Source organism: Cricetulus griseus, chromosome 2 (genome assembly GCF_003668045.3).
Source record: "Cricetulus griseus strain 17A/GY chromosome 2, alternate assembly CriGri-PICRH-1.0, whole genome shotgun sequence".
NCBI classification, from domain to species: domain Eukaryota; kingdom Metazoa; phylum Chordata; class Mammalia; order Rodentia; family Cricetidae; genus Cricetulus; species Cricetulus griseus.
The window spans coordinates 234247256-234268170 of NC_048595.1; the positions used below are offsets into that span (position 1 = coordinate 234247256).

Consider the following 20915-nt stretch of genomic DNA (forward strand, 5'->3'; position numbering starts at 1 on the left):
AGCCTTCTTCCATGTCCACACATATGCTCATCCATGCACACTCACACAAATGCACACATACCTGTCCATAAACATATTCTGTACACCACACCCACACATTACATGCATACTCTCACAACACCCACACTCTAAAAAGAATACAGGGGCACATTTTTATGACTGCATATGTCTGCCCATATTTATACTGATGCACACCCATTCACACACACACGCGCACGCGCACACGCACACGCACAGAGCTATTGCTGAACTCTGGGAGTTGTCTTGCTTGTTTTCAAGTTCTTCCATCTCCCTTTCCTCTGCTTCTCCTTGAAGTCCTAATAGTGTGCATGCTATTTCCAGCACTGGTCCACAACTCAGCTATATGCCACCTGTGGTTACACAGTTCTCAACTAAACATGTGTGACAATAACAGGTCCTGTCATAATGCAAGTCTTCTCAGACCAACCCTTTACATAGACAGTCTTTCATCAAATTCTGGAAGCTCCCCACAGGGTGTGAGGAACAGAGCTGTGAATGTCCATATGGATGCTTCCCCAGATGCTCTTTGTCAGAGTCCCATCAAATTGCCTTCCAAATAATTATGATTATACCCACACGCTGCTGTCAGCACTGGTCAGAGAAGCCTCTTTTGGCAGTGGGCATCCATTACTGCAGAGGCTCAGAACTGGTCCCAGTGATGAAAATAAATGACTGTTGAATGCTCAGACATAAATGGGACATCTATATCACAATGTGCAGGTACACACACACTCACACACACACACACACACACACACACACTCACACACACGCACACACTCACTCACTCACACACTCTCTCTCTCTCTCTCTCTCTCTCTCTCTCTCTCTCTCTCTCTCTCTCTCTCTCTCTCACACACACACACACACACACACAGCTCATGGAGCATCACAGAAGACAGAGCAGAATGAATATAAGAGCCAGAGGGAGAGCTGGTATGCCCTGAAACATCTGGGCGTGACGTAGCCTTGCACCTATGAACTCACAGCAGCCATGATTACCTAGGAAAAGTGTGCACAAGACTAGGCACTGTCAACATCCCATAATAGAGCAGAAGGGCTCACAAGGTTCCAAACACCCCCCCCCCCCGCACAAGGATCTATAGACAATTAGTGGATCCCAGGGATAGCAGACACATTTTTCCAGTAGTATACAGAAGAGGAACTTAGTGGAGAAAGGACAGAGATGGATGTGGATAAAAGGGAGGAAAGAGACACGATGAGTGATGTAATCAAAATATAGTGTGTGTGTGAGTGTGTGTGTTTGAGTGTGTGTGTGTGTGTGAAAATGATACAATGAAGCCCATTACTATACATAATTAATATCTGAGAATTAAAGCATTCGAAAAAGAGCCCCGTCACTACCATACAGTCCACATTACCAAATGCATTTCTATACAAAACAGTCAAATAACAGAACAAGGAACACTTCTCAGATGTCTCTACCACAAGCCAGAGGCCACCCACACCCACATGGTGTGACCAGAACTCAGAAACTGTAGCACCAGAAAAAACTGGGTGTGGCTGCCTGTCTAACCAACCATCATAGACCAAACAGCCCCTATATAGGTATTATGAAGCATCAAACAACTTTCCATTTGCATACCAAAGCCCTTGGACAAAGAATTCATAGAAAGGGTCTTTATTTATTTAAATTTACCTTGGGTCACAACTTACAAAGTAAAAAATAAAAAGTGTCACTTTCCAAGATGCACCACACACACACACACACACACACACAGAGAGAGAGAGAGAGAGAGAGAGAGAGAGAGAGAGAGAGCAACCTGCTCATCTTTCTAAATTTCTTAATTTTTGCACATGTATGTATGTTGTATGTTTTCCTTTTATGTATTTTTCGAATGTGTGAGTCCACGTGTGTTCACGTTTGCATTCATATGTGCTTGAAGGTCATTAGATGTCTTCCTCATCTGCTCTCCTCCTTATAGACTGAAGCATGGCCTCTCACACCAACCTACAACTAACCTATTCAATTAGTCTAGCTATCCATCTTGCCAGGGATCCCCTGTCTCTGCTTCTTGAGTGCTGGGATTAAATCATGGCACCATGCCTGCCCAACATTTATGTGGAGGCTGGGGCTTCAAACTCCAGTTTTCACACTGCCATCGCAGACCATCTACCTGGTATCTTATATCTATATTATATATGCAGCTTATAGCTGACTCTACTCTGGACTTCCACACACACATCACTAGATGTCAATGCAGGTGTCCTGGCAGATAGTCTCAGATTTAGTCATGGCTATTTTTGGTTTACAGGAGACAGGCATGTTCCCCTTTACCACTTCATATATTTCCCTGATTTCCAACTGTACTTACATTTTTCCCCAGAAATTAATATAACATTGGAAGAGTGCTGGATCTTTTATGCATCTACTTCCAGGCTCCTCAGGCAGAGTTCACAAATAAGAGACCCCCCTCCTTGAATAAACACTATGCATGGGAGTTTTCACATGGGTACCATGGCATGGATGTGACTTTGTGAGTGTTGCTACATGAGCAGACATCTAAATGTTTGTGGCTTTTCAAGCCTCTCTTGGATCTTCAGCACGGGAAGATTCTAGTAACACTGTTGGCATTGAAAACGGTGTGGCAGTGGTTTCTCATCCCTTTAATCCTATCACCTGGGAGACAGAGTCAGGTGGATCTGAGTTCAAAAGTAGCCTGATCTACAGAGCAAGTTCAAAGAGAGCCAGGGCTCCATACACAGAGAAACCCTGTCTTGAAAAACAAAAACAAAAAGTCACTTGCTGTTTGGAAATAAAGAGGCAGCAAGAATTTCAGAAAAGAGATCGGGATTCCTTTACTCTCTTTAGGGCATTTCTTCCCTGGTGGACATGACTGCACCCAGTAAAAAGACCTCAGGGAACACCAGGTGGCCCAGAAACTCAGTCATTGTTCCAGGTTCACATCCACATGGCTAACAATAATATGAAAAAGAAATATTTTTCAACTAACCCAGAATAACTGAAAATGAACCCAAAACACCCTACCCCACATTAGTTTTCATCCCTGTTAAAAATCATTCCTCCCCAAACAATTCCAAATGAAGTGAACAAGGCCATATTTTGCTGAGAAATAAATACATTTGTTTCAACATTCAAGGAAATACAAGACACAAGTTAAGTTGCACTCTTCAGGAATGAAGCCACCCACCTCTTGTGGTGGAAAGCATGGCAGGAACACTCTAGTGTAGCTTGGTCTTAGCCTGACATCCAGATCACAAGCAGGGCATTTACATTGCTCTTGCTTCCAAGCTCTCAAGCTCCAACAAACACTCCTTGTGTCCTACACCTGTGTGTCTGCAGTACAAAAAGACAACTTGGGATACTTGGGATCCAATTAGGCAAACAGTTCGAGGTCAGAGGTCATCTCAACCATGATGACATCTCATTTCTTGGTTGCTCCATTGCCTGATAGAAACAAGTTCCTTCTCCTTGGATCCTCTTCGTCCTAGTTTTGCACGTGTGTCTTTCTCTGTGTGCAAATCTATATACACACACACACACACACACACACACACACACACACACACACAAAGACATACAGATCACCACGTGGTGGTTGTCTAGAGGAGAAGCTCTCCACTGGCTGAAATCTACACCATCTTCCCTTTGTAAACATTCCTGTCCCAGAACTTTCACATTTTCCGTATGTTCACTCACAAGCTATATTCCAAATGCACCTGCCATCCCCCCCACCCCCCACCCCCGCTTGGGAGAAGAGTTCTCTACAAGCTGCCTTCCAATATCACCTCAGCATCTCACACCTGTTCACACATACATTTCACACCCCTAGGCCTAGGATGGGGCTCTAGGACATGAAGCACCTGGCAATGAGGTGATCTCTTCACAAATAAACCTTACCATTCTACTGTTTGTTGTGACATGGTCCTGAATTCCTAGGACCCTAAAGATAATATCATGTATTCTTCAGCCTGGGAAGCTGGCCACACAGAGGCTTATATTAATTATAAACTGTTTGGCCTATTGCTCAGGCTTATTGCTAACAAGCTCTTACAACTTAAATTAACCCATAATTCTTATCTATGTTTAGCTGCATGGATTGGTACTTTTTTTTTTCAGTAAGGCATTCTCATCTTGCTTCTTCTCTGTCTAGCTGGCGACTCTGTCTCTGCCTTTCCTCTTCCCAGAATTCTCCTAGTCTGATAGCTCCACCTACATTTCCTGTCCAGTTACATACTGGTTTTATTAAACCAATATGAGTGACAAATCCTTACAGTGTACACAGCATCATCCCATAGCAAGCTGTCTCACCCCTTCCTCCCCTGCCCCTACCCTTCCAACCTCACCTTTCAAACAGGAACCTCTCCTCAGCTGCTGGGATGGAACACACCACTGGTCAGACAGCTTTATGTCACTGCTCAGTAGAACCCTCCATTGAGACTTTCAGAATCTCCCCATCCATCCAGATACCATCTAACTTGTTGTGTCAACCATCACAGCTGAAGATAATCACCTTGTTGTTGTCTTGGCCTTCTGATCACACTATACCCCAGCATCTCTCAAGCAGTCCTGTCTGTGGGATATACTAACATGTGAGACAGATGAGGCAGGAAGGGAGAGAAGGAAACAGGAAGAGGGAGAGTGTCTGGAATGCTCTTCATGCGTGCACATTGTTCCCACCTGGATAAGCCCATTGTTCCTGGAGTCTTCATCTCTAAAAATAGCTCTTCCCACCTCCTGAAACTGAGCTGCTTGGGTAAGGCAAAAGACACAGTCAGCAAGACAAAACACCAGCCCAAAGAATGGGAAAAGAGCTTCACCAACCCCACATCTGACAGACGGCTGATCACCAAAATATACAATGAACTCAAGAAGCTAGCCACCGAAACACCAAACAATGCAATTAAAAAGTGGGGTGCAGAACTAAATAGAGAATTCTCACCAGAGGAATCTAAAATGGCTGAAAGACACTTGAGAAAGTGCTCAACATCCTTAGCCATCAGGGAAATGCAGCTCAAAACCACTCTGAGATACCATCTTACTCCTATCAGAATGGCTAAAATCAATAACACCAATGACAGTCTATGCTGGAGAGGATGTGGAGAAAGAGGAACACTCCTCCATTGCTGGTGATTGCTGGTGGGAGTGCAAACTTGTTCAGCCACTTTGGAAAACAGTGTGGTGGTTTCTCAGGAAAATGGGAATCAGTCTAACTCAATATCCAGCAATTCCTTTCTTGGGCATGTACCCAAAGAATGCACATTCATACAATAAGACATATGTTCAACTATGTTCATAGCAGCATTATTTGTAATAGCAAGAACATGGAAGCAACCTAGATGTCCCTCAACTGAAGAATGGATAGAGAAAATGTGGTACATTTACACAGTGGAGTACTACTCAACAGAAAAAAACAATGGAATCTTAAAATTCGCAGGCAAATTGATGGAACTAGAAAAAACCCTCCTGAATGAGGTAACCCAGTCACAAAAAGTTAAACATGGTATGTACTCACTCATATATTATTTTTACACATAGAGCAAAGGATTACCAGTCTATAATTCACACTGCCAGAGGAGCTAGGAAACAAGGAGGACCCCAAGAGAAGATTGCATAGTCCCTCAAAGAAAGGGGGGATAAGAACCCCTGAACAAAGTGGGATCACAGGGCAGGGGTGGAGAGGAAGGAGGTGGAAACAGAAGAAGGGGAGGGGGGAGGAGAACAAGAGGACTGAGACAGGGAGGAATAGAGGAGGGCAGGAAAGGAAATGCCTTGATAGAGGGAGACAGCACAGGTATGGAGAGAGGTCTGGCACAGGGGAAATGTTAGGGGATCCACAGGGATGACCCCAACTAAGAATCCAAGCAGTGGTGGAGAAAATGCCATTGATGCCCTTCCCTTATAATGAGATTGATGTCTACCTTGGTTGCCATTCCTAGAGCCTTTTTCCAGTAGCTGTTCAAAGCAGAAACAGGCACCCACAGCTAAGCACTGAACCATACCCCTGGAATCCAATTGTGAAGAGGGAGGAGGAATGAGCAAAGAAACCAAGACGGTGCTGCAGAAACCCGCAGAAACAGTTGACCTGACCTAGTGAGAGCATGGAGACCCTAGTCATAAAGCTGGGGAAACAGCATTGGACCAAACCAAGCCCTCTGAATGTGGGTACCAGCTAGGAGGCCAAGACAGTCTATGGGACCTCTAACAGTGGAGCCTGTCTTTATCCCTAGAGCACAAATGGACTTTGGAGGGATACTGTTGCAGCCCAGATACAGCAAGGAGGGTCTAGGCCCTTCCCCAATCAATATGACAGTCTTTGAAGGTCCCTGGTGGAGGGTCTCGCTATCACTGGGGAGGAGTTGGGGGATGGGTTGGGGGGTTGAGGGGACCATGGGAGTATGAGAGGGCGAGGGAAGGGGGGAATGGATATGTAAATATGAGTAGTAATTAAAGAATTTAAATTAAAAAAAAACAGAAAAAAATAGCTCTTCCCAGGTTTCCTAAAACTTCTGGTTAGAGTTGCCTCTGGGTAGGTGGGGTTCCAAATGGGAGTATTAAAGTGATAGGAATATCAAGTCCACGCTCTGCCCCAAGCTGCCCTGCCAATCATCTGATAGGTCCATACTCTCACCTCTCATCATATTTCATGATTTGGGAAAACAAAAGGCTCAAAATTGATGCATTGTCTCCTCAGGATGCAACCCCCAAAAGATGAAATATGGCAATAGAACACAAATTTGATTTTTTTTTACTTCTAATGAGAAAAAAATCAAAGCTATACAAGAAAAAAATGAGTAGGTCATATAACAGGGCTGTGTAGGAATTATTTCCCAACAAAGGCAATATTTAATTTGTAATTTGGTGATAAATGCAGATGATAGTGTGCAGTGAGTGTTGAGAATAGATCCATAACACCATTTAGTTTGCCCAAAGTAAAATTAATAGCAAAATCAAATACATAAGGTCTTCGAAAAGAACTCATCCCAAAAAGCATGCTTTGTTTTTGAAGTTATAATTTGCCTCTTAGGAAATCAAATTGTTCATAAAAATTCAAGCTCTGTGAGAGAAAACCCTTACCCTCTGCTCTGCACACACTCTGTGTGTGTTATCTGTGCTGCAGTGTGTGAGAATAGACTGATGTCATTGTAGATGCCACAGGCCTGGGCTGCAACTGGAGCACAGCCTGAACTCTGGGCTATCCCCAAGCAACACAACAGGAAATGACCCCAGACACTTTCACTACGGTCTTCAGCATCCCACCCCATCAGAGCTCTTGACAGCCTGAATTTCATTGTTCTTTACATATGTGAGGTGTGTGTGTGTGTGTGTGTGTGTGTGTGTAATTTATCATATATGTACAATAAATTAAAAGTTAGCTAGAAGTTATGAGTACCTATGTGTGGATATCTATTTAGCACTTGTATTTGGTAATTTGGTGATAAAACCAAAACTATCGGCTATCTGCACAGAAAGTGAAGACCAGGTCAGCAGCTTTTTGCTGTTTGCCACCGAACCTTATCCAAAGTTTCCTTCATAGAATGACTTGATATTCCTACTAAAATAGAACTGGAAGAGGTGATATCTGGGGGGGGGGGCAAGTTAAATGCATAACATATTCCCTAGTTCTTTTCTTTTTTTTTTTTTTTTTTTTTTTTTTGGTTTTTCGAGACAGGGTTTCTCTGTGTAGCTTTGGAGCCTATCTGGCACTCTCTCTGGAGACCAGTCTGGCCTCGAACTCACAGCAATTCGCCTGCCTCTGGCTCCCGAGTGCTGGGATTAAAGCATGCACCACCAATGCCCGGCTCCCTAGTTCTTCATAACTTGTTTTCTACTGAAGAAGAACTTGGGGACTGAGAAGGAAAAGCATGTGAAGTGGTATGGGTGTTACTGTAGCTTTGATGTAGCCTCGTGTCCCCAGATCTCTTCATCTCCATCTACGATCTCCAAGAGCACCACTGACTCTATGGGTACTGACAAATGCAGAGTGAAGTACCCAGCCTGGGTGCTGCTCACCTTGGAAACAGAATTGTTCAACTCAGTGAAGTATAAGTTAAGCCTTGATGGGCTACTCTGAAATATTTCTTCCTACTGACAGTCAGACTTGGCTTAACCTGTATTATGAAACCTTATAAAGGCCCTCCTCTTGACTCTCAGCAACATTAGCCTGAGTCCAGAGACTAAGTTGCCCAATGAGAGACTGCTGCCTGTCTCTCTTGGAGGGAGCCTAGGAAGTGAGTGGAGAGGGTGCTAACCTGTCCAGAATACAAACCTACCCTACGTAGAGTTATATAGAGATGTAGAATAGGTACTGGGGATGATGGGTAGCCTATTGTCACTGTGAATAGCCTACAGTCACTCACATTCTTGGCACCACCACATTCTGCTCATTGCCAGACTCTTTGTTCACCCAAAATTACTACCAACTGTAAGGCAGGTGAAGGAGGGAAAAGGCCCAACATACACCCCCCTCCAGAGACATGTGGCAATCAATTGCTAGGCACCCAAGTCTGAAGATGGCAGTCCCTTAAAACCAAGTTGATGGGGCTGAAGAGGTGGCTCAGAGGATAAGAGAACTGGCTGCTCTTCCAGAGGTCCTGAGTTCAATTCCCAGCAACCACATGGTGGCTCTCAACCATCTGTAATGAGATCTGGTGCCCTCTTCTGCCTTCAGGCATACAAGTAGGCAAAACACTGTACATAAATAAATAAACCTTAAAAAAAATAAAAGGATCCCATCCAATAAAAAATATTAAAAAACAAAAAAGGAGAACTCTAAGAGCAACATACATGGTCCCCCAGAGAAGGGGAAAGGGACAAGATCTCCTGAGCAAATTGGGAGCATGGGGGGAGGGGAGAGGGAGCTAGGAGAATGAGAAGGGGAGAAGAGGAAGGGTGAGGAGGACATGAGGGAGCAGGAAGGTTGAGTTGGGGGGGTAGAATAGAGGAGAGCAAGATAAGAGCTACTATAATAGAGGGAGACATTTTAGGTTTAAAGAGAAATCAAGCACTAGGGAAATGTCCAGAGATCTACAAGGATGACACCAGCTAACAATCTAAGCAACAGAGGAGAGGCTACCTTAAAATGCCTTCCCCTGATAATGAGATTGATGACTAACTTATATGCCATCCTATAGCCTTCATCCAGCAGCTGGAGGAAGTAGAAGCAGACACCCACAGCTAAACATTGAACTGAAATCCAGTTGCAGAGAAGGAGGAATGATGAGCAAAGGGGTCCAGACCAGGCTGGTGAAATCCACAGAAACAGTGACCTGAACAAGGGGGAGCTCATGGACCCCAGACTGATAGCTGGGAAACCAACATGAGACTGATCCAGACCCCATGAAAGTGGATGTCAGTGAGGAGACTCGGAAATCTCTTGTAGTAGATCAGTACTTATCCCTAGCATAGGAATGGACTTTGGGAGCCCATTCCACATAGAGGGATGCTCCCTGAATCTAGACACTTGGGGGTGGGCCTAGGCCCTATCCCAAAGGATATGACAGACTCTGAAGACCCCATATGGAAGGCCTCACCCTCTCTGGGGAGCAGAAAGCATATATGATAGGTATGGTTTTACTTGGGGGGGACAAGGGAGGAGGGGAGGAAGAGGAAACTGGGATTGACATGTAAACAATCTTGTTTCTAATTCAAATAAAAAAATGGAGAAAAAAAAAACAAGTTGATTCTTCCAAATAACTCTCATCCCCTCTGGCTCTCTGGAACTCAGCAAAAAGATCTAGACAGGCAGACCACTCCATGAAAACAGTGAGGACCTTTTTCTCATATATGGAACAACAGAATCAAAAATGCACCCTATGGTTCTCTATGGTTCATATGGTAAAGGGAGGGAGGTACAGGCTGGGCTCATAGAGCCCTGGTGGAACACAGAATAAGCCGTGGCCAGGGCTGACATTGGCATTGGTGACCATCACTGCTACACGACCTTTCTCTGAACCAGTTTGTAGCATAACAAAGAAAAACTGCCAATGATTAGTTTTGTCTCTTTTCATCAGTTACAAAGAGGCAACACATGCTAGAAAACTGGTGTGAGACGTCTGTCCTAAGACAGGAAAAGCACATGGCTCTTAGTGTGTGAGACTAGGGTTACAGCAACATAACAGACAAGACAAGCAGGGTGGAGATGGAGGAAGTCACACAGACAAGCACAAGGAGATGGAATTTGGGATCTGGACTGTGCCATAGGGACAGTAGCTGGGCCTGAACCACACAAGCACAGCCTGTGAAGAAGTGAGCAAACTTAAGTGAGTAGCCCCGGTAGCCAAGTCAGAGAAAGAACCTTGCAAAACCATCCAGGAGAAAAGGGGGGAAATTATCAAGGTGGGGAATGAGCACAGTATAAGGAGGGTGAGGCAGCGGAAGGCGGGAGACAGGTGTCAGCGCCCCACCATAGCCTCCAGAGACGGGTGTTGTTGTGCACAAACTCCTGGTAGTGCCTGCAACGAGGACTATCTCAATGGGATGAAGTGGGGGCCAGGAAACATCGTCCATGCCAAGGGAGCAACTTCCACCACACCCACAGACACTAAACATCTTAGTTTGTCCCAATATCTGATAGGCCCCATCATCGCAGCACAGTTCACTCGCCCTAGGTCCTGTCATTAGCTCCAGATCTGCATGCTTAACAAGTGCCCTAGGAATCCCATCCATGGGGGACACTGGAACCCCAGGAAATGTTAATAATAGTGTTGACAAATGTCACTGTTAGTGGATAGGACTCTCTTGGATTCTATTACATTGATTTGTAGTGTGCCCAGAAGTACCACCTTAGAAACCCTGAGGACCCAAGGGTAACAACCTCATTGGAGAACAAACCTCACAAACACCAAGCAAAGCAGTGGGCACCCTGTCAGGCTTGGGGGACCACTGTAAACAAACAGATCTTCATTAAAAAAAATACCTCCTGCTCAGCACTCAACACCATACCTGCAAATTTCCCATAGCACCCCATCTTCTAGCCAGTGCTGACAGAGCAAACACCTCCCATGTTATTCTAAGAACCTTAAAGGAAAAATGGGAACCAAGTCCACCAAGCCAGACTTCTGTGACTGTATAAAGGGGCCCGCATGGGAGCCATGGGTAAAAGGTTTGTTAAAGAAATGCTTATGAAGTAGAGTGAGAATTGTGTTGACTCTAATTTAGCAGCACAGTTGTACAAGTGGGCAGCTTGGCTTACTCAGTGAGTCAGAACCCAAGGATGCCCTGAAACGTGCCACCCAGCAGCTAATGCGGGAACATGATTGTGTTTATTCACTATTTCTAGATAAAAACTAAAAACTGAACAAGAATTTCTTGCCAACCCTCCCACCAGTAGCACACGCGCACGAGAGCGAGCCCGTGCGCGCGCGCACACACACACACACACACACACACACACACACACACACACGAGTGTGCATGTAGGTGGGTAAGTGGGGGTTACAGCCAGAGGAAAGCCTCAACTGTCTTTCCTTAAACACCATCTACTTTGCACTTTTTGCAACAAGGTCTTTCACTTCCCGGAAGTTGCCAAGTAGGCTAGGCTGGCTGGCCAAAAGTCAGGAGGCCACCTACCTCCAGCGCCAGCCTCTGAGGGGAGTGGAGTGTTGGAGGAGACTTGGCAACAGACATTCTCAGTAGGATGTGTGTCCCAAAGTTGGGTCTGTGCACATTTTATGTGACTTCTAACTAACATTACATAGGGATGACACATAGCTGTTGACAACTGACTGCTTATTGCATGGTGAAATTATCTTTTTAACAGAGCTACCCAAATGTCCCACTATGGCTTCAGGGTCTGGTCACTAAAGACTTCCTTACTGTCCTTGGTACTTGACTGGCTTCATAACAATGAATTCTGATTGGCTAAATTTTGTTGCAAATTGTTTTCTGTCAAATTAATGGAGAATGAAAGTACAAAACTTTATCTTCTTCTTCTAATGTGATATTTTATGTAGAGAATTATGTTATAATAAAAATTCTCTGTGCTCTATAAAACAAGTGATTTAAAGCTGAGGAAGAAATATCTTGGTATCTTGGCTAATGCCAGCTGCTAAAGGGCAGTAAAACATTTATATGCACAAGAGCACACATCCAAGTCACCAACCTTGCAGAAATACTCTTTAACACCCGTGCATCCAGAAAGCAGCAGAGAGGGACCCAGCACCATCAGGGGGGATTTGGCTCAACCACTGCTCCTATCATCCCTGCATCATCCATTGACAATTTGTTATTTTCTCCTGCATTTACCCCCCTCCCGCCCCCCTTGTGTATGTGTATATGTGTGTGTGTGTTACTGGGAATGGGAGCTGAACCTCAGGCACACTAGGCAATTGCTCTACCACTGATCTACGTCCCTACACCTCTCCCCACTTGCTTTTGAAACAAGGCCTCACTAAGTGATTCATTCTGGCCTTGAATTTGCTCTGTAGTCCAGGCCACCATTGAGCATCTCATCCTTCTGCCTCAGCCTCCTGAGTACTTGTGGTTGTAAGCCTACAACGAATGACCTTTATTACCCATGCTTTTTATTTTATTTCATCTATGAGTATTTGTGTATGTGATCAAGCACATGTTTAATGTGTGTGTGAGAGAGAGTGTTATGTCCATGTTTCATGCTCCATGTCAGGTTAGAACTTGCAAGAGTGCAAGAGTCAGTTCTCTCCTTCCACTGTGAGTTCTAGGCATCAAATTCAGGTCATCAGACTTGAGATGCAAGCTCTTTTACCTACTGAACCATCTTGCTTGCCTTTTATTTCTATGTAAATGTATGTTACAGCTCACAACTATCAGAAGTTTCAGTTACAGGATACCCTCTTCTGGCCTCTATGAGCACTGCACACACATGGTGCACAGACATTTGTACAGGCAATGTATCCATACACATGAAATAAATAAGTCTTTTAAAAACACTTTTAAGTGTAAACTTATGCTGACACTGTGTGTGCTTATTCCAAACAATTCAGGGGACAACTTTGTGAAGTTGTTTCTTTCCTTCCACCATGGGTTCTAGAGATTGACCTCAACTCATCATGGCAAGCAATTTTTCCATCAGCCATCTTGACGCCCTCAGTGTCTCAAAGGGACAGCAGTTATAACTCAGTCCTTCTAGGGAGGGCACTCATCTCCACATCACTGTGGACATAAATGATATAGGCTACAATAACAAGGAGTGGGAGACTAGACTGAGAGCATGCCCCAAATGCACACCAATGCAGAGGCCTGACTCCAGTGTCTTCAGACCAGCCTCCCATGGGCCTCTTTACTTCACGTTAGGATTGATCTAAACGTTTGAAACTCCAAGTGTGGAATTAGATCAATTAAAACAATGGGAAGAAGGAAAATAAACTCCTCTTAGAAAAATCCCAGCTAACAAAACTGGGAGAAGTGAGAGAAGGGCCACATAAAGAGTCCCTGGTGATTGCTGAAGCCACCCATCACACAGAAATGACCGCTGAGGACAACTGGCTTCCATGAGATGCTAAGTAACACTGGACATGCAAGTATGATAAGAACAGAGTTTCTCCACCCTTTCAAAGCCCCAGACCCAAGATATGCCAGTTGCAAAGCAAACCATAGAGACACCTGGCCAGGAGATTGGGTCAAATCACCAGCCATGAGACACATCCAAACCCTTTTAACATATTCCTTTTGTTGCATCACAAGGAAAACTCTTCTAGATTCTTTGGTGTTTCTTACCAAAGCACACAACTCAATCTAATTTGGAGAAACACCCAAAAGAAGCAAACCAGGGGCCTTTCACAGAGTAACTGTCCAGCGCCTTTCAGCAATGTCAAGGTCATGAAGGACTGAAATACTAAGGAGCTGCCAGAAGCCAGGAGACTAAAGAGATGTGACTCGAAGACAGTAAGGGAGACCTGCTCTTTCTGTGGGATCCTGAAATAGGAAAGGGCATTATTGGAAAAACTGTGAGAAAGCAATGAGTCTCCCACCTATCGACAACATTGTGCCAATGTTAATTTCCGTTTTGCAATTGTTCCATGGCCATGCAAGGTGCTAACGTCAGGACAAGCAGACAAGCACCATTTTTGTGACCTTTCTAGAAATCTAAGATCATTTCAAAACTCTTATTAAACAGTCTCTGAAGTACATGCTAAAGTTCCATTGATTCACCTTGTAGCGTCTTCCGTACAGGCACAGCAAATGCCATCACTGTCCCACCCTGAAGCGAGAACAGCTGCATAGAATAACATCAGAGTGGGAGAGAAAGGGCATGAAGGACTTCTAATAGGACAGCAAGAAAACCCCGGCTGGAGCTTCTGGTCTCTGGTCACTGCCATAAATACTGGCCACATCAGCTGTAAGACACAGTCCTACACACCAGTGAACAAATAAGTCATGATAACAAGTGACTGAAGAGACTTGGGAATGTGTTTCCAGAGTTTTCTGACCTCCTTTTCACCACATGAGACCAGGTACTGTCCCAGCATGCTAAGTTACATGGAGCAGATTTCCAACCAGAAGTGCTGTCATTTAGAAGACATCCCTGTGACATCACTGTTGCTAAGCTGCACAAGTACAAGGAGGGTCGGGGGATGACTCCTTATTTCATTCAGAATTATTGAGCATTGTCCCCTCAGAGCTAGGTGACAGGCAAAAACAAGAAGGAAAGAAAAAGAAAACAAAACATTATTCTATGACTGTAAGGGATAAATGGACCCCAGGAATGGGAAGTGGCTTGAACTCCCAAGCTAATTGAGAGCATGAGGGTAGGGGAGTGGGTGCTGCCACAATAAGAGCACAAGAAGAAGAGTAGAGGAGAAGAAATGGAGGAGCATAGATATTGAGTCGGGGGAAGAATAGAGGAGAGAGAGCAGGATGAGAGATAACATATCAGAAGGAGCCACTATAGGTCGGAGAAGAGATCTGGGACTAGGGAGATCTCCAGAGACCTACAAGGATGACACGATCTGACAGTCCGGGCAGTGGAGGAGAGGATGGCCTAGAAGCCCTTCCCCTAGAATGAGACTGATAACTACTCTCTATGCTATCCTAGGGTCCTCATCCAGTGGCTGATGGAAGCAGAGACAGACATCCACAGAAATACACTGAGCTGAAATCTGGAACCTAGTTGAAGAGAGGGAGGAATGAAGAATGAAGGGGTCTGTACCAGGTTGGAGAAACCCACAGAAACAGTTGGCCTGAAAAAGGGAGAGCACATCGACCCCAGATGCTCTTTGGGAGGCCAGTATGGGACTAATCCAGCCCCCTGATCATGGATGCCAATGGGGAGGCCCCTGCACTCCTGGGAGCCTCCGGAGGTGGACTGGCGTTTTGCCCTGGTGTGTGTGGGGGACTTCGAGAGCCCATCCCACTTGAGGTCACATGAGGAGGGGCCTAGGCCCAGCACAGGAAGATTTGGTGGACTTGGTGGAGCCCCGATTGGGGGCCCTACCCTGCCTGGGGAGTGGTGGGTGGATGGGGTGGGGGGTAGGTTGGAAGGTGGGGGAGAAGGAATGGGGGTGAGGGGAGGGAGAGGGAGAGGGGAATTACATGTGAAACAAGCCTGTTCCCTAACTTGAATTAATAATAATAATGATAATAATAAAAAGAGAAAAAAAGAATAACAATAGGGAATTTCTTGCCGCTATAAGAGATGAATTATTACACTTCGAAGGATTCAAATAAATTACTTCCATGCCAAAAAAAAAAAAAAAAAACCATTATTCTAAATAAAAACTCACACAGTCCTGAGGGAGTAGAAGTGAAGGCAGGCGGGTTTCGCTGCAGCTTTTGTGGGTAGATGGCTCATCACCAGGCCCTTGATGGTAGGTGGATGCCCATGGGATCGCTCTCAGCTTCTAGACCTCTGCACACATGGCTCTAGAATCCTTGCTCACACAGCCTCCCATGAGATTAATCTCAAGTTGACCCATCTCATTGTCCTAGGGGTGACAGGCCACCCCTATACTGTTATATTGTCCTATTGTGTGGTTCCCGCTAAGGTGGGAATGACTTGCATCCAATTAGCCCCTATTGGAGAGGGAGCCAGGTCTCTGACTCTGTGTGCAAGGAGCCACTTCCCAATGATTGGGAGTCCGTCACAAGACATGTTCCAAAAGTCAAACCCCTGATACCCCCCAGTTCTCCCAGAGCATGTGCCCCTGATAGCTCCTCTAGGCTCCAGTGCAGGAGATGCTGAGTCCCCTGTGCAAGCTAAGACAAAAAGAGAAAGTCTACTTTTTAATATTTTTTAATTTTTATGACATTTACTGGGGGCGTGCTCTGTAGCTGTGAGCACTTTCTTTTGTGCTTCATTTTCTATTTTTTAAAAAATTATACAATATATTCTGATCATGTTTCCCCCTCCTCCTACCCATCCAACTTCATGTTCACACTCCCTTCCCTCAAAAAAAAAATCAAAATCAAAATCAAAATCAACAAAATCCAACACTGCAAAAAAATCCAAAACAAAATAAAAGTGCACAATGGGGAAAACAAACAAATAAACATGGAGTCCCTTTTGTGTTGGCCAGCTGCTCCTAGGCATGGGCCTGCCCAAAGCTGTAGCTGATAACTCAGAGTCTCTCCTCTGGAGAAAACTGATTCCCCCATTTCCCAGCAGGCATCAATGACAAATAGCTTCTTGGTAAAAGGTCGGAATTTGTGTCCACTACTCCTTCTCAATATTGGGGTTTTGTCTGGTTTTACCCTGTGCATGTCTTATACATCTCTAGAGTTCATACGTATAGCACTCCTGGTGTGTCTGGAAGACAGTGCTTCCTTGGAGTCAGCCACCACCTCTGTCGCTTAAAATCACTCCACCTCCTCTTTCACATAGATCCCTGGGGCTTGAGGGAAGAGGTTGGATAAGACATCCCATTTAGATAGAACTCTTTTGCTCTTGGCACATTGTCCACTTGTGGATCTCTCGGTAACCCCCATCTACTGCAAGAAGCTGTTTCTCCAATGAGGGTTGATGGGAGCTCTGGTCTGAGTACCAGCCTGGGTCACTGGGAGTCACAGAAATGGAGATGGTCTAAAAGGAAAATGTGAGAGGGGCAGTGGGATCTTGGGTACTTCCAATCCATATCACCCGGATGGCCAAGGATGTTGAATATTTCTTCAGGTGTTTTTTGCTTGTTTTCTTCTTTTGAGAGATATTTTTCAGTCCACAGGGCACAGTGAGAGTCAGAAGACATCGCAGGACTCGGCTTCCTTTTCCTATCTTATGGAATCCAGGGGTTGGAACCCCGGTCACTAGGGTGTGTGGCAAGCATCGTTGCCTGCTGAGCTGTATCTGTGGTCCAGGAAATGGACTTTTTAAAGTGAAATGCCTCCTAGTTAAGAGGATGGAGGAAAACCCACAGAGGCCTTCTTCCAGGAAGTTTATTGACGATTATAAAGGCTATCTTCCTCTTCAGGCACCCAGCATCCTGAAATATATATATGAATAGAATGTAAAACACAATTAATGACACCCACCTCCATCACATGTGTCTTTGTATTGTCACTGAACTGGAAGCTTTGCTTGATATTTTACCGGCCTTGGAGTCCTGCCTAGGTTACATGAGGCCCCTGGGTTCTTTTATGAACATTGTCTGTCATTTATTTGCACATATGTGATATATGTGCAAAGGAAAATTACATGGAATATTTAAAATAAAAAACTTTTTCATTGTACCCTGGAATTAAATTTTCACAGTGAACTAGTTATGTAAGCACACACTACATTTGCTGAAGATATTCAGAAAACATTTTCAATCATTCCAAAAGATTTTCATAATCTTAAGTAGGCAATGCAGGGAAATTGAGAGATGTTGGTGCTTGAGTTCAGTGCTGAGTCATCACGCTTTTCTTGCTGTTCCCTTATTGTATCTTCAACACTAAGGCAGAGCTTTGGCCTTTTCCAGCCCAAAGCAGAGCCTGGTTCGAACACCCCAAAGGACAGCCCATAATCAGCAAACACCCAAAACAGACACCCCATGGTTGGCATATACCAGGAACAGAAAACCCATGGTCGGCACACACCAAAAACAGATAGCCCATTGTCGGCACATCCCAAGAACAGACAGCCCATGGTCAGCACACCCTAAGAACATACAGCCCAAGGGCCACAGGAGAAGAGCAATCTACACTGGCGCACTGCCAGCAGGAACCTCTGATGAGCGTTGAGGGTTTCACACAAGTCCCACTGTGCTGAGAATGATGTCATATACTACATCACAGTATGGGAAACCTCAGTGCTTCTTTTTTCTTCTTCTTCTTCTTTGTATTAAATTATTTTTTATTTTAGAAGCACTCATATTTACATACCCATCCCCCCATTCCCTCGCCCTCCCATCCTCCCATGTTCCCCACCAACCCCTTAACCCATCCCCCGACTCCTCCTGGCCCTCCACGGGGACCTTCAAAGTCCATCATATAATTTGGGGGAGGGCCTAGGCCCTCCTTGCTGTATCTGGGCTGCAATAGTATCCCTCCATAGGGCATGGGCTCCCAAAGTCCATTTATGCTCTAGGGATAAAGACTGGATCCACAGTTAGAGGCCCCAGAGACTGTACAGGCCTCCTAGCTGGCACCCACATTCAGGGGGCTTGGTTCCGTCCAATGCTGTTTCCCGAGCTTTACGACTATGGTCTCCATGCTCTCACTGTTGCTGTGGTTTCTCCAGCACAGTCTTAGCTCCTTTGCTCATCCCTCCTCTCCCTCTGCAACTAGATTCCAGTAGTACGGTTTAGTTCGATGCCTGTTTCTGCTTCAAACAGCTACTAGATGAAGGCTCTCGGGTGGCAAGCAGAGGGCGGAGAGCGAACCAGGATCTCAGTGCTTCTTAAAGTACATCAAACACACTGTGCAATCCACTATCCAGGGAAGTATTACAAACACAGCTGATGTCAGTAGGCCATCCATATATACACAGGTCCCCTGGGCAAGTGTCTGAACTTTCCTGAGCACCTAGTGGGTGGCCAGCCCTTGTGTTCCATTTAGCACTATCAGCATCACCTGCAGCCTGCAGGAGAAAAAATGGAGGCTTGAAATTTCAGTCAGTGCCAACTAAAAGCCCTTGGGGGCTAGTCCAGAAGCCAGGTCAATCCCATGCTGTGCCCTGCCCTGTACCATACTGCCAATGTCAGGTGAGACTTCACACTGCAGCCTAGTTCCAGTCTGCCAGGTCCAAGTTCTGCCCCTACAGGTCATTCATGGTGTACATCTCAGCCTAGGACTCCTTTCTCTCCACTAATTCATTACTCACCAAGTTCTGCCTGCCTGGGCATCCTAAGTTCCAGTATGGTCCAGCCCTTGCTTCAGACACAGCTGCATCCCCAGTTCCCATCTGAAGCCATCCTCAGATCAGAACTTATCCATTGTAAGACTCTGGCTGTCACAGCAGGCAGATGCAGGTAGGAGACATCGAGGGTGTCAAGGTGCCACGGAGGCACAGTGTGTAAATACATTATGCTTCTTTCTGTGGGTTGGTGACTGTGCTGCCTTGGGGAGGTCTGGCAGTAGTCAAAGGTGCAGACAGGCAATCTCTTAGTCTGTGCCAAAAAAAGAAAAAGTCCTTTCAAATTGTTAGCAGACAAATAATTTACTGGCTTTTCCCTGCTGAGAAATGACCTCACAGTCTCCCATAAAGCATCAAATGGCAGGAAGTCTGCCATCAGGGTGACTCCAAGAGAGTCTGTCTCCCTGAGAGTCATGGCTTGCAGCCTTGGCTACCTGGCTTCTGTGCCTCTGGTGCCAGGTCTCCAGGATAGAGAGTCCATGAGGTCCTCAAAGTATCCTTCTCTAAGAAAGAAACACAAATGTGGGAAATCAAGCAAGCTTAGGAACTAAGAACATGTGGGTTGTCTTTCCAACGGTTTTGTTGTCTGATTCATTCAAACAAAGGAGAATAAAGACTTGGAACAGGTCCCTTGTGGCTGAAGATTGTCCAAAGACATTGCCTCTTGGGGCATGTATCTTGAGGATTTGTTCATTCATGTACCGGGGTTCTGTTTCTTCTCTCAAAGTTGCTTATGACCCATTGATGCCACAGAATAGACTCAATGTAGTCTTGTTCCTGTAGACAAGCAGACAATCCAGAAAAACAAGTGGGAAAGCCGTAGTCAGTGGCCAGAGAGGGCCGCAAGGGCATGACTTTTTGCTCAAGCTTCCAGGGTCAGCACCCCAGCTCCTGGCTTCTCCCTGTTCTGCTGCTCAGCACACAAGGTCCAGGGCTGCTCTGAGAAAACTCACAAGAGGAAGCCCCAGTGCCAGCTGCTCTTCCTTCATGAGATCATAAGTAAACCAAAGACCAAATGCTGGGTTAGAAAACAGAGGAAAGCTGGCCAGAGAGATGGCTCAATGGTGAAAGCACTTGCTCTTGCATAGGACGCAAGTTCTGTTCCCAGTACCTACTACACTGAGAAGTAAACATCTGTAACTCTAGCACCAGGGGAGGTAACACTCTGGCTTCCACAGGACCCAACTCACCTGCACATATACCCACAGACACAGACACACACACAATTCAAAATAAAATTAAGGAAATGTAAAGGCACACACAAGGTGGAATCACAAGAAATAAAGTCACCCCAGAAGCCTATAAAGCCAGTACTAGCCTACCCCTCCCTCCACCCCCTGCACTAGACCTACCCAGGCAGAGACAGTAGGCCAGTTCAGATCTGGCAGATACTCTTGGAACAGACCATCCCTAGGATATTACAGTCTATTCCATGGCACCAAGCCAGATGCCAGCCTGAAGCTGCTGTCTGCAGAATGCCTTCAAGATGCCTCTGAGGAGATACTGCCCTGCTTGCTGCAGTTCAACATTGCCAAGGATGTTCTTTGTAACTGTTGACAAAGCGTGGCCTGCAACACCTGAAAATGTCTTCCCAGAGACTCTGTGCTCCCCACAACATACCTGGACACTCTGTGCTCCCTACAACACACCTAGGCAAAGGCCCAA

General features: G+C 45.4%; 1 long non-coding RNA gene across 5 annotated transcripts in view; it reads right to left on the reverse strand.

The window, feature by feature from the left end:
- The window catches only part of LOC103162993, a 128619-nt gene that overhangs the window by 23209 nt on the left and 84495 nt on the right, over nucleotides 1-20915 (reverse strand). For 3 of the 5 annotated variants that reach the window (XR_004768396.1, XR_004768397.1, XR_004768398.1), the window contains exons 7-8: nucleotides 19218-19503; nucleotides 15706-17397 (exon numbers count right to left, since the gene is read on the reverse strand). This is a non-coding gene — a long non-coding RNA (uncharacterized LOC103162993). Of the gene's footprint in view, nucleotides 1-15705; nucleotides 17398-18649; nucleotides 18975-19217; nucleotides 19504-20915 lie in introns of those variants that run through there. The other 2 variants (XR_004768402.1, XR_004768400.1) reach the window with 2 other exon arrangements.